The sequence below is a fragment of the Danio rerio genome, chromosome 19 (genome assembly GCF_049306965.1).
Source record: "Danio rerio strain Tuebingen ecotype United States chromosome 19, GRCz12tu, whole genome shotgun sequence".
Taxonomy (NCBI): Eukaryota; Metazoa; Chordata; class Actinopteri; order Cypriniformes; family Danionidae; genus Danio; species Danio rerio.
In genome coordinates, this window is record NC_133194.1 from 13,546,444 (window position 1) to 13,559,949 (window position 13,506).

At 36.5% G+C, this 13,506-nt stretch overlaps 1 protein-coding gene across 2 annotated transcripts in view; it reads left to right on the top strand.

The window, feature by feature from the left end:
* The first annotated feature begins 3,198 nt into the window (after positions 1-3,198).
* Positions 3,199-13,506, top strand: part of ldlrad4a (low density lipoprotein receptor class A domain containing 4a) — a 180,309-nt gene continuing 170,001 nt past the window's right edge. For both annotated transcript variants that reach the window (XM_021468294.2, XM_073931548.1), the window contains exon 1: positions 3,199-3,312. The gene's annotated coding sequence lies outside the window, so the exon portion shown is untranslated. The remainder of the gene's footprint in view (positions 3,313-13,506) is intronic.

Below are 13,506 nucleotides of genomic sequence, written 5' to 3' on the forward strand. Positions count from 1 at the left end.
TAATTTTGACTTTAACTGTATGTATGTATGTATGTATGTATGTATATATGTATGTGTGTGTGTGTTAAAGACAAAAACAGAACTGTACATACTGTACATGTTGTCTTTATAAAGAAAATACAACTTTTTGAGCCATTGTGTTTCTAAAGAAAGTTTGTTTTACACTAAAGATACTTTTATGAAATGTTTTTGTTAAATACTAATAAAGTAAAATATGAAAATATGATGAATAGTCCACTGCAAAAAAAAAAAAAAAAAAAGTAGTTTTTTTTCTTTACTTTTTTGTCTTGTTTCTAGACCAAATACCAAAATATTCCTCAATTTAAAATCAAGAATAGTTTTCTAGGCAAGCAAAACACAATGTGTTGTTTTCAGAAATAATATGGCAATATTGAGTGAGTTTTTCCTTAAAACAAGCTAAATAATCAGCCAATGGGGTAGGAAAAAGAACTTAGCTTTATTGCTTTTGACATTATTTAAGATTATTTTTCTTACCTCATTGGCTAATTATTTTGCTTGTTTTAAAGAAAAACTCACTTAATTTTGGCATATTTTGTCTGAAAACAAGACATTACGTTTTGCTTGCCTAGAATTTCTTCTTGATTGATTCTATAGATTAGATTTTTAAACTTGAAACAAGACAAAAAAATAAATAAAAAAATCTTGGGGGGGACAGCTGTAGGCCTATGAGATCCAAGCGTTAATGTTCAGAATTATTAATCACCTGTTTCTAAATGGTCTATTAACTCAAAAATATTAAATCCACTCACATTTGTTTACCCTTAAGTGGTCCCAAGCCTTTATGAGTTCCAAATCCTTATGACCTTAATTTTTTGGAACACAAAAGAAGTTATTTTGATGAAATCTGAAAACCTTTACCCATTGACTTCAATAGTAGGAAAAACAAATACTATGGACGCCAGTGGTTACAGGTTTCCACCATTCTTCAGAATATCCTCTTTTGCATGCAACAGAAGAATGTCAAATCTTTAGTTTTGGGCACATGAACTATCCCTTTGATATTTGAATTGCAGTAATAAGAATGATTTTGCATTTTGAGTTTGAGATAATTGTAAAATAATATCACTTTAGGTGTCACGGTGGCGCAGTGGGCAGCACAATCATCTCACAGCAAGAAGGTCGCTGGTTTAAGCCCCCAGCTGGGTCAGTTGGCATTTCTGTGTGGAGTTTGCATGTTCTTCTTGTGTTTGTGTGGGTTTCCTTCGTGCTCCGGTTCCCCCCACAGTCCAAAGACATGCGCCACACATGAATTGAATAAGCTAAATTGGCCATAGTGTATGTGTGTGAATGTGAGTGTGTGGGTGTTTCCCAGTGTTGGGTTGTGGCTGGAAGGGCACCCGCTGCGTAAAACGTGATGGATAAGTTAGTGGTTCATTCCGCTGTGGCGACCCCCGATTAATAAAGGGACTAAGCCGAAAAGAAAATGAATGAATGAAAATCACGTTATGAAAATGATGTTACAACCTAAAAACAAACAAACAAAAAACCTCTTTGTCTATGGCAGATGTAGCTGGTCAGGGCTTTGTCCCTCAGGCTTCTGAGAGTGTGTTAATCAAGAGAACATACAGTATTGTGGCCTGATTACGCACCTGCCAACCCTGTGGCCATGTCTGCATTGCCTTGGCAAGAACTCTGTGATACACAACCACGCAGTGAAGGCAAACTCACTGGTTTAATCCCTGCCAGGGGCTTTAGTCTCTCTTTCGCAAATGAGTCTTTTAAGAGGGTAAAATAACAAACCCCTCTGTCACTCTAGCACCTCCCTTTACACTTGCTCCGCCCACTCAGACTGCTGTCTCATCCTCACACACTCACAAACTCACAGAAGACTCACATAGTGAAACTCTTGATGTCTGGTCCTCCATCTTACACTAAGACTACACTAAGATCCATCCATCCATCCATCCATCCATCCATCCATCCATACACCCACACACCCACCTATCTATCTATCTATCTATCTATCTATCTATCTATCTATCTATCTATCTATCTATCTATCTATCTGTCTGTCTGTCTGTCTGTCTGTCTGTCTGTCTGTCTGTCTGTCTGTCTGTCTGTCTGTCTGTCTGTCTGTCTGTCGGTCTGTCTGTCTGTCTGTCTGTCTGCCTGCCTGCCTGCCTGCCTGCCTGCCTGCCTGCCTGCCTGCCTGCCTGCCTATCTGTCTGTCTGTCTGTCTGTCTGTCTGTCTGTCTGTCTGTCTGTCTGTCTGTCTGTCTGTCTATCTATCTATCTATCTATCTATCTATCTATCTATCTATCTATCTATCTATCTGTCCATCCACCTGTCTGTCCATCCATTCATAAATCCATCCATCCATACACCCACCTATCTATCTATCTATCTATCTATCTATCTATCTATCTATCTATCTATCTATCTATCTATCTATCTATCTATCTATCTATCTATCTATCTATCTATCTATCTATCTGTCTGTCTGTCTGTCTGTCTGTCTGTCTGTCTGTCTGTCTGTCTGTCTGTCTATCTATCTATCTATCTATCTATCTGTCCATCCACCTGTCTGTCCATCCATTCATAAATCCATCCATCCATACACCCACCTATCTATCTATCTATCTATCTATCTATCTATCTATCTATCTATCTATCTATCTATCTATCTATCTATCTATCTATCTATCTATCTATCTATCTATCTATCTATCTATCTATCTATCTATCTATCTACCTATCTATCTATCTATCTATCTATCTATCTATCTATCTATCTATCTATCTATCTATCTATCTATCTATCCACCCGTCTGTCCATCCATTCATAAATCCATTCATAAATCCATTCATAAATCCATCCATCCATCCACTCACACACCTATCTATCTATCTATCTATCTATCTATCTATCTATCTATCTATCTATCTATCTATCTATCTATCTATCTATCTATCTATCTATCTATCTATCTATCTATCTATCTATCTATCTATCTATCTATCTATCTATCTATCTATCTATCTATCTATCTATCTATCTATCTATCTATCTATCTATCTGTCTGTCTCTACCCTGGCACACATTGTTGATGATGACGTTTGTGTGTGCTCGTTGGTACTCCTGTCCTGCAGATGTCGCTCCAGTGTGTTGTAAATTACTCCTAGAGTGAGACAGAGGGCTGGACTGACTGGAACACAACGGGAGTTTGTGCTCTGCTGAGTTTTGGCCATGAGAGTGAGACAGTCAGTCTAGACGCTCTTGACAGCCTCGTCTGGAGGAGAGACACTTCCCTCTGCGGCTCTGTCCCCATCACGACGACACACTTACTAACGTAAGCCATTTCTATCTCTCGTATGAAGTTCTATCATGATGGCCGGGAGTGGTTCGAGAGAGTTTATGTGCGGCATTTCTGCAAGGAAAAAAAAGCATTGAAGTTGTTGCAGACAGTCGCAATGGAAAAGACACCATGCGCGTTCACGTGCTTAAAGGGACCGTCGCTAATTAATAAACGCTGCGTAAATGTTTGGTTTTACAACCACGCACGACTGCGGTTTTAAATAACGGAGTCGTGCGCTTATTAAAACTTTCTGGATTCCAGTTAAGACCGGTTCATTTTAATTTGCTGCTAACGGCAGGATTTTGTATCCTTGTCTAATTAAAAGTTTCTGTACAGAAGGTAAACACACTACGCGCTTTCACATATAGGAACTACGCGAGAATGTTTAACGTCTGTTTACGTTGTAAAATAGAAATAATAGGATGCTGTCTTTAGAGCGCTGTTATCAGAATGGAAATACGGCTCAGTAATAGTTTATACACTTAAATTGGCTGTTTGTAATGCAGCAAAAATACTGATCGCAAATAAGATGAAAAACTGAAGGTTTACTTTTGACATGTTTTGGTTATTTTTGGCATGTAATGGAACTGTTGTTATTTTAATGCAGGGGTGCCCACATTCTTATCCTCCTGAGACCCAGAGAAAAAGCTACAATTTAAAGGTTTTACATTTTGTTTTATTTTTAATTTTATAGCATGTCCACTGTAGTGGACCACAGGACCATTTAAGTTAGAAACGATCGCCACTCAGACAACAAAACTGGATATGGCTGCAAAGGGATATTAATCCAATATTAAAGGGTCACGAAACACCAAAACACATTTTTTGAGCTGTTGACAGTCATATATGTGTCCCACACTGCTAAAAACACTATTATGACACATATCTCACTAAAAAGTGAAAATTGGTTGTTTTTGCATTATTTCGAGAAAATTCGTACTTCCGGTTTGAAACGAATTTTTGAAGCTGCGTCACGGCCATGAGATCTTAGCGTGTATTTCAGCGTGTGGACTGGACGTCTGTACCAGGGCGTCCCGTATTACGTCTCTGAGTGTGTTGCATTCATTCATGAGTAAGGCTTGGTTCAAACCAATAAGCACGGTCCATTTTGTATGTGCTGCAACTTCAACATTTTAGTTAATGTTTACAAGTTTACAATGCAAATCCTATTAGATCCATTTATTTGGTAAACAAAGCTAGTCTCTAAAATAATATATCTACAAATTGTATTGTAAAAAAATCTAATAAACACTTTCATATTAGTCAGTAATATTACTGAAATTAATTTAAAAACCGAATAAATATAAATTTACCCACAACTAAATAAATAGACTAAATGATAAGCTGAAAATCTGCAGATTTCTGCGCAGACAGATTTTGTGTGGACCTACTTATAACTCATCATGTCTGGGAGAAAGAGGTGAATCAGAGACCCTGCTGCATTTTTCTTTCTGTCAGTCTCACGCAGATGCATAATTCATCCCCTACTGGTACCTAAAAATGTGACTCGACAGTAATTCTTTGAGAAACTTCCTCTGTCTCTTTCCTGGGGTCATTATGAATGGCTGAAGTAACTTAAAGTGGCATTACGTGGAGCCCCGGGCCCCAGATTCTCTTATTAGCCCCTAGTGACGCACACAAACAAACAGAATTACATGAATGTGGCTTTTTCTTTTTGTCCCGAAACCTAGTGAAACATGTTTCAAAAAGTGATGTTCCATTTTAGATGTTGCCTTAAAAGGAAACCGCATGTAGACGGCTTGCTAGTTTTTGGAACGGAGCCTGTGATTTCTCTTTCAGCTGCCAAATTAAGTGATACTTCTCAGTGACCTTCCCACTTTCTCTCTCTCACTCAATGTCCATTTCATTCCACCTCTATTAAACACCCAGCAAGAGATGCATCATGGGAATTCTTGGTCATGTTTAGCTCTATGGAGTAATGCCATTGCTGTCTGTACCTGCAGAAATGTCAGCAGTTGTCCACAAAATTGGAATGCCTGCCATTCATAAAAACATAAATTGAGTTTACCGCAGAGGATAATGCTATAACAAATGTACTATTTTTTGAAGCCAATAGCCTTTAGTTTATGCCACTGGCTGGCAAATTCAATTCAGTTAAGTTCAAGTTTACTTGTATAGCACTTTGCACAATAATTATAATTCTCAAAGCAGCAGTAGGGGATTGTCTTCAGAAACATTTTTTGTTGTGCTGGTTGAAAGTCTACACATTCCAATAGTAAAGATGAAAGTAAATTACCTAAACGTATTTATGTGTATTTTTATATTCTGGGTAAGTCGTAAAACGTAAAAATGCTCATCCAATTAAATATTGTTGGTCCGACAATTTTCATAATTCTGATAAGTAGCCCAAACTGTCTGTCAACAGTAGTAGATTTGTACAACTGCTCACCTCCGCTATTTGTGTGTATGCACGCCAGTTTCTGCGGTAAAAACAAATGCTGAATTAAAACTTTTTAAAATCCTTAATAAATATTGGAGTTACTTTTACACGCTGGAGGAAGGATGACATCATGGCTGAAGTATTTCTTTTAGATGGTTGTTGCTAGATCGGATATGGTTGCAGCCGAAAGTAAACGAGAATTTTTTAATTATTTATTACGTTTCTCATTTATTGTATTTTAATAACGTCTACCCCCATTCCAACCCTAAACCCAACCGTCACAGTAAGGTAAAAACAGTAGTTGTACCGAGTATTATTTATGCTATCTCAGGGCTCGAAATTAACCTTTTTGCTTGGTAGCACCGGTGCTCTTAACTTTAAAAATTTAGGCGCATCAGCCAAAATTTAGTCGCACCCACCAATTATAAGCACCGTTACCACAAGTTTTATACAAACATATTGGTTGTATTTGAAATCAACACTAATCAAACTAAAAAGCCAAAAAAATTCATATATAACGTTATATGCAAGCGTGAGGAAAATATGTCTCAACAAAATCCCGTTATCACAAGAAAATAGATTTTTATAACATAACTGAGTGACCAAAGCATACACGGAGCGCTCACCGGCCCTGCACGCACTGCTTGAATTAACGTGTTAACGGTATAACTAGTAAGATGTGTCATTATTTGTAACTGTAGATGCCATGATTTCTAAAACAAAATCTGTCAAGTGTTATGTTATCTTCATTCTCATCTTCAGCGCTTTACAGTTTTTCGCGGTAGTAGCTCTTTGTCATCCGAAGCCAGAAGGCGCTGAGTGATTGACAGCTGATATTAACCAATCATTCGCGTTCAGTGCTAGAGCAGTGGTGGGCCAATAAGAAGAGCGCGAAGGCTTTGTTTACTGCAAGTTGACATGAAAACTGTTTTAAACCATTCCCGAGCGCTGCGCTTCGCATTTCAAGTGCAGACAAAGAGCTTAGAGATGCATTCTGCGTAAATGTCTCCCGAATCCGCGCATGTGCTGAACATTTTGCAGTAAAAATTGGTCGCCCCCTACAATTTTAAACACTCGCAGAAATGCTCCCAAATATATTTCAAGGTCGCTTAGATAAAATTTCGGGTGCATATGCGATCAAAATGGTCACAATTTCGAGCCTTGTATCTATTAAATTACCCTATAGATTGTAGTTTTTAACACCTACTCCCACCCCAACCCTAAAACAAATCGTCACAGTACTGTAAAAATATTAATTATTGTTATACAGTGTCATAAGAAATGCTGCTATATTAATGTGCATATCGCACTTCCTGACGGCCACTTATCCGATCCAGACTCCCTTTTAGACAGGTAATTTTATGTCTTTAAACTCTTTTATTCACGCAAAGCTGATGTAGATTGTGTTGTTACGAATAGGTTATATACACAGAAGTGTTGTTCAGACACTGAAATCTTCCGGCAAAAGCTTGATGTGACTATTTTCAATTTCATAAGGGACCTTTTACAGTATTTTATAATGTAGATTTTTATTTAGTTTAAGAACAAAACAGAAGTAAATAGTGCTATTCTACCTAGTCTGCTTTACTGAGGTTAAGTTGGTTTTATATTCACATTGGTTCATTTTTGAACAATAACAACCTGTGGTGTGCTCCCTATATTGTTTACCATGCTACTTTGAGATAGCATGCAAGTATGGCTTATTAATAAGTGTAATTCCTGCACCCTGCCGGCCAAGCACTAAGCATACTGTAGTTGCTTTAGGACAAAGCATATGAGAGAGTGAGAAATATTGAACATTATGCCTAGTTTTGCTGGCTACACAATGGAAATTGTGCTAGATATAATACAGCTTTTATTTCAAAATTGTAGTAATATAAAGTACTATTAAGTTTTCTAACTGGTGAATGACATGATCTAGTGGGTCTCTGTCAGCTTTAAGTTGTGCATGTTTGTGGCGTGGCTTTGGACAGCAGGGGAGGGACTGTTTCAAAGATATTATGCTAAACGGTTAGCATTTTGGCACCTTTAAGGAGTTGAGGAAAAAAAGTGAGGGCTGTGTGTATAATACATGTTCCGTAAAGTGTATTTATGTAAGATAGTTTTATTTTATTTTTTATCATTATGGTCTGTAAGTTGCTGTAAACAGCAAATAATAATTTATTTAATATTTTGTCAAATTGGATAGTCCTCTCAGCTTTCAATTTTAATCAGTTTGAAACATTTTAAGGTTTTTTTCATATCATTTCCTTCCATTCATTCTCATATAGATACTTGAGACAAAATACTGGCTTTATTTATTAATAAATAATAAAAATGAATAAAATTCAAAAATAAAATTAAATGTTAGCTGACATAAAAATAGCAAAATCATCTCAAAAGGAAAATAAAATATTACATATTATTTAAGAAATACTTAGGAGTAATGGTTAAAAAATGAAAAGGGGTTTTCAAGCACCAAAACAACTAATTAAAATATATAAATAAATAAAAAAAACTTTGAATGTTTTTAATACTTTACAAAGTTTCTTGATGTTTTCTGAGGAAAAAAAATATTTAAAAAATATGTTTTTCTTTTTTAATAAAAAATGCATACAATTTAAAGTAATCACTTATTTTAATGTTTTAATAAGCACATATCAGGATAATTATGTTGTTTTATTATTACATTTTAAAAACATTCAATTTGAGACTTCACCTGTATGCATAATTTGTTTTTTTTTAAATAATCTTCTATGATGTCTTGTCTTTCACCAATTGACAAAAAAAGATCATAAGAAACTAAAATGCTAACAAAAAATAATGCTTAAAAATGGTAATAGTACAAAAAAATTGTGCATCCAGCTCTATTTTAAAGTTCAAGTTTAGTAATCAAATCTGAATTTTTATGAACGTGACCTGTAAAAGAAAAATATTTAAAGTTCCGACCTCTTAGCTGAGTTAAATGAACAAGTGCATGTTTATATCATTGTTGGAAAATCAAGTAGACTTGTAAAGTTTCTAGTTTTAAAAAAGTTCCACTGTTGTCTCAAAATTGTTAAATGAATATAATTAAAAATTCTATACATTTTTTGAGCCTCTGTCTGAGCGAAGCTGGAACAAATCCTGCATCTAACGCTGCCCCAGAGAGAGTCTTCTGCACAAATATGAGTCTTATTAAAAGAGTAGTGCTGAGATCATATGAAAATAAAGTTGTCCTCCCTGAAGGTTTGTTTTTTGTTGACCTGTCTGAAGCTGGCCCAGCTGTTTAAGCTGGGTGCTGCAGTTTTTTAAGGATTCACTTCTGTTTGTACACTGCAGTACTTTACCAGTGACCTTACATCATTGCGTCCAGCCATTAAACACTGAAAGCAGTTGCTTAAAAAATGCAGTCCAGCTTGGAGCATGAATTACACAGTAATCTTTTGAATCCTACCGCAAATATGTTAATAGCATGACTCACTCCTTTAGTGTATTTACGGATCGTTTGTGTCCTGATACAGATATAATACCTCTGTTGATTCATTTAGAGCAGGATTTGGTTTTTAATTCCATGTTAAGGATGATTTTAAATAGTTGCACAAATGCTGTTTAGGAAATGTCTCGATTTATTGAAACAGGAAAATGTGAAACGTCTTGAAAAGCTTTTTGTCCAGTTTTCTTGAGCTTCTGCAAATTATACAGTAGCCACAGTTTCGTGTTCTAGCTGACAGAAGTAACACCCTGTATGGTCTTCTGCTGCTGTAGCCTGTCTGCTTCAAGTTTTGACATGTTGGGTGGTCAGAGATGCTCTTCTACAGAGTTTAGGTTTAACAAGTGTTTAGTTGAGCTACTCTTTTCTTTCTATCAACTTAACCCCCAATGGGACTGTCTTCTCTTTCTTCTGGTAATAAAAAAGTTTTTTCACTCACAACTGCAACTCATTGGATATTTTTGGGTTTTAGATGCAGCACTTTATTTAATATTTGTCTGGCATAAACAACCATGTCGTGTTAATTTAAAGGAACAGTTACCTTCAGTGGTACAATCTGACATTTTTCAAGCTATGAGAATACTTTTGTGTGCACTTAAAACAAAAATAATGACTGAAGTCAAAAGTTTCTTCTCCTCTGTGTTACTAAATTGCTTGTCCATGCACGATATATGAGCGTGAACCTCATACACTACCTGACAAATGTCTTGTCGCTTATCCAAGTTTGAGGAACATCAAATAATAACTTGACTTCTTGATCACAGAAGTGGCTTATATAAAAGGTAGGGATGTCCCGATACAACATTTTAACTTCTGATACGATACCGATATTGCAGCCATCAGTCCGATACCGATATAAATCCGATATCAGCACAAATTATGAATACTTTATTTTTACCTATTTTGTTGAGTCGAATGTATAAAAGACTAGATCAAACTGAAAACAAGTCAGCAACAGTAAGTATGGAAAAAAACAACCAGTATATTAACTATTGGTTGCATTGAACTATTGGTTGCATGAACCTTTTACATAAAAAGAATTAAAGAATAAATATTAAGACCCAGAAAAATATCTTAATTGAATAAACAAAAATAATTTTTTAAGTGCAAAATGCTAATTAAAGGTTACTTCAGTTCATTTTTTATCATCAGCAAATAGTAGAAACTGCTGAGAGCAGGAACATAAGAAAAAAATACTGTTAATTGAAATACTGCTAAAGGTTCAGTGCCCAAAATTTCAATTTCACACACAGCTTTTTGAAAAATTTTTGATCCAGTTGTGCTGAAAAAATATCTTTCACACTGGGCAGCAGAAATAAATTAATGTTAAGTTAATAAAAATGTGCAGTATGGTTAGTACAAACATTTACATGATCAGAGCTATTTCATCTGTGTTTGTATCATAAGAAGATTATGGCTGTATAAATGTTCCAAACATTATTAATTTGATAATAATATATATTGTACATATTATATTTAACATAAATATACTTGCAGAGGCTGGATTGAAACACACCTTTTCTCTAATTCCGATATCAATATCGGATTGGGACATCCCTAAAAAAGGCAAAGGCCTCTAGATTATGATTATTTTACCAAAATAAAATATGATCATACCTTGATTAGAACAGAAAGGTCTGACTTTGCTTAGACAAAAGTCTTGTCATTTATCAGAGTCATGGTGCAGTGGAAAAAGAAATGATATTGGGTATGACTACCATGAGCTTGGAGGTCTGCATCCATACATCTCTACAATGACTCAAATAATTATTAATAAAGTCATCTGGAATGGCAAAGAAAGCATTCTTGCAGGACTCCCAGAGTTCGCCAAAATTCTTTGGATTCATATTCAATCCCTCCTACTTCATCTTACCCCAGACATGCTCAATAATGTTCACTCTGGTGACTTGGCTGTTCAATCCTGGAGCAACCTGACCTTCTTTGCTTGCAGGAACTTTGATGTGGAGGCTGAAGGATGAGAAGTAGCACTATCCTGCTGAATAATTTGCCCTCTCTTTTGGTTTGTAATGTAATGGGCAGCACAAATGTCTTGATACCTCGGGTTGTTGATATTGCCATCCATTCTGCAGATACCTCGCACACCGCAATACTCAATGTAACCCCAAAACCTTGATTTTTCTTTCACTAAACTTGACAGATTTCTGTGAGAATCTTGGATCCATGCTTTTTCCAATGGATCATCTGCAGTGATTGTGATGCAGCTCAACAGATGATTTATTGGAAAAATCGACCTTCTGCCACTTTTCCAGATGATCAAGTTATTATTCGTTGCTCTTACAACTGGGATCGATGACAAGACCATTGTTAGGCAGTGTACTGAGGACACTAAGGAGAAGAAACTGCTGAACAAATCATTATATTTGTTTCATGTGCGCATCAAAGTATTGTTGAAGCTTGAACAAGCTTCTGAATGTACTAATGTAGACATATGGCATATTTTGACTGGACATTAAATGAATCTGGAACCTTGCTGTCTATAGAGGATGAGGGAGCTCTCAGATTTCATCTTCATGTCTGATCTGAAGATGAATGAAGGTCTCAGGGGTTTGGAATAACCTGAGGGTCAGTAATTAATAGCGTAACTAAAATTTGGGTGAACTGCTACTTTAAACCACCTTTTTTCTCCAACCTGATGCTTGCTTTGAAATTCAACAGTTCCTCTTGATTACATGAACATGTCTAAGTGCACTGTGTTGCTCTCTTGTCATTGAGACTGTTTACAACTGGTCACTTAATGCATTTCTTCCTATAGACTAGCTATCTCATTGTGAAAAGGACAGGTGTAAATGGCAAAAACGCAAACTGAAATGCACCAAGATAGCAATAAATCTAATCACTGAAATCACTTCAGGTGGGGGTGAAAGACACATTCCAGTAGAAACTGGTCTGATGTAAATGCATCTGGTTTTCAAACCACAAATGAAAATTTTACTTATGTAAAAAATAAACTTGAGAGTGTGTTATGGGCCATGAGGAAGGGCTAATGCAACAGTTAAAGCAACACCACACACGGTTGGAGTTTTTTGTTTTAATTATATAATTATTATTTGTATTTATTCTGTTTTTGACGAGTCATCAATGACTGATGATAAAATTAGGATCTTAAATTAATATGATATGACAGCATTAACAAAATAGATGAATCATACACCTGCAGCCTGTGAATGGAGGGGGGGGGGGGGTAAAAATACTTTTTCGTTTGTTTAGAAAGTTTTATTGTTGGCTGAGTAGTTCTTCACAAATTCAAGGTAAACCTTTTACACTTTTTAATGATGTCTTGCATTTATCTGTATGACAAAAATCGATGTTTCTTCTTTGCCCCATTCACATGCACACTCAGAAATAAAGGTACGGGCGCTGTCACTGGGGCAGTACCTTTTTAAAGGATACATATTTGTCTCCAAATAGTCCAAAGTGGCACCTAAAAGGTGCATATTAGTACCCAAATTTACCTAAAAAGTACCTTTGAGGTACCATTATGGACCCTTCAGGTACAAATATGTTCTTTTTGAAAAGGTACTGCCCCAGTGACAGCTCCCGTACCTTTATTTCTGAGAGTGTGGGGCATCAGCTTCGATGCTTCCCATTCACTTTGAATGGGTGACGTCAGGCATTGCCGAACTGCATTGTGGATCCGTCTGCGCTGCTTCAGTGGCGTTGCTCGCTGCAGAAGTTGGGACTTGCTCAACTTTTCAAGCACCGATGGAAGCGTCAGCCAATCAGAACGCTATATGCAAATACATCAGCTCAGACAGTGGCCTATTGCTGACTGAATTTCATTGGCTGACGCTGCTATGACGATTGCGTCAGCCCCAACTTCAGACACACCCTCTGTCAAGCGTTGACGCTGAAGTCCTGTGTGAATGGGGTGTTATAGCTTACGCTTCTATAAAAATGTATATTATTAAAATAAAATGCATTGTATCTGATGCTTTAGTCAACTTAACCTCATTACTTTTGCTTATAGCACAGGATTTGAGGATCAGAATAATATCCATTTATGTGGTCAAGTGTAAATGGAACCATTTGTGAAGTGACCAGGTGTAAACAAGCCCGTTAGATGCTTTATTGAGCAGTTACATGGGTCTATCTAACAAAGTGAGATTGGTCTGGATGCAAACCTGGTGCAGTTGTAATCTGAGGTGCATGCAATTCCCTTTAATGCGCACACCTAACCCCATCCCTACCCCTACCCCTACCCCTCACAGTGACATCACTAGCTCTATTGAGTATATTGTGTCTGACATTGCAATACCGAGACTTGCAGTTTCAGCTTGCATAATCAAGGCTATTTGCAGATACTATTGGCTGGCTG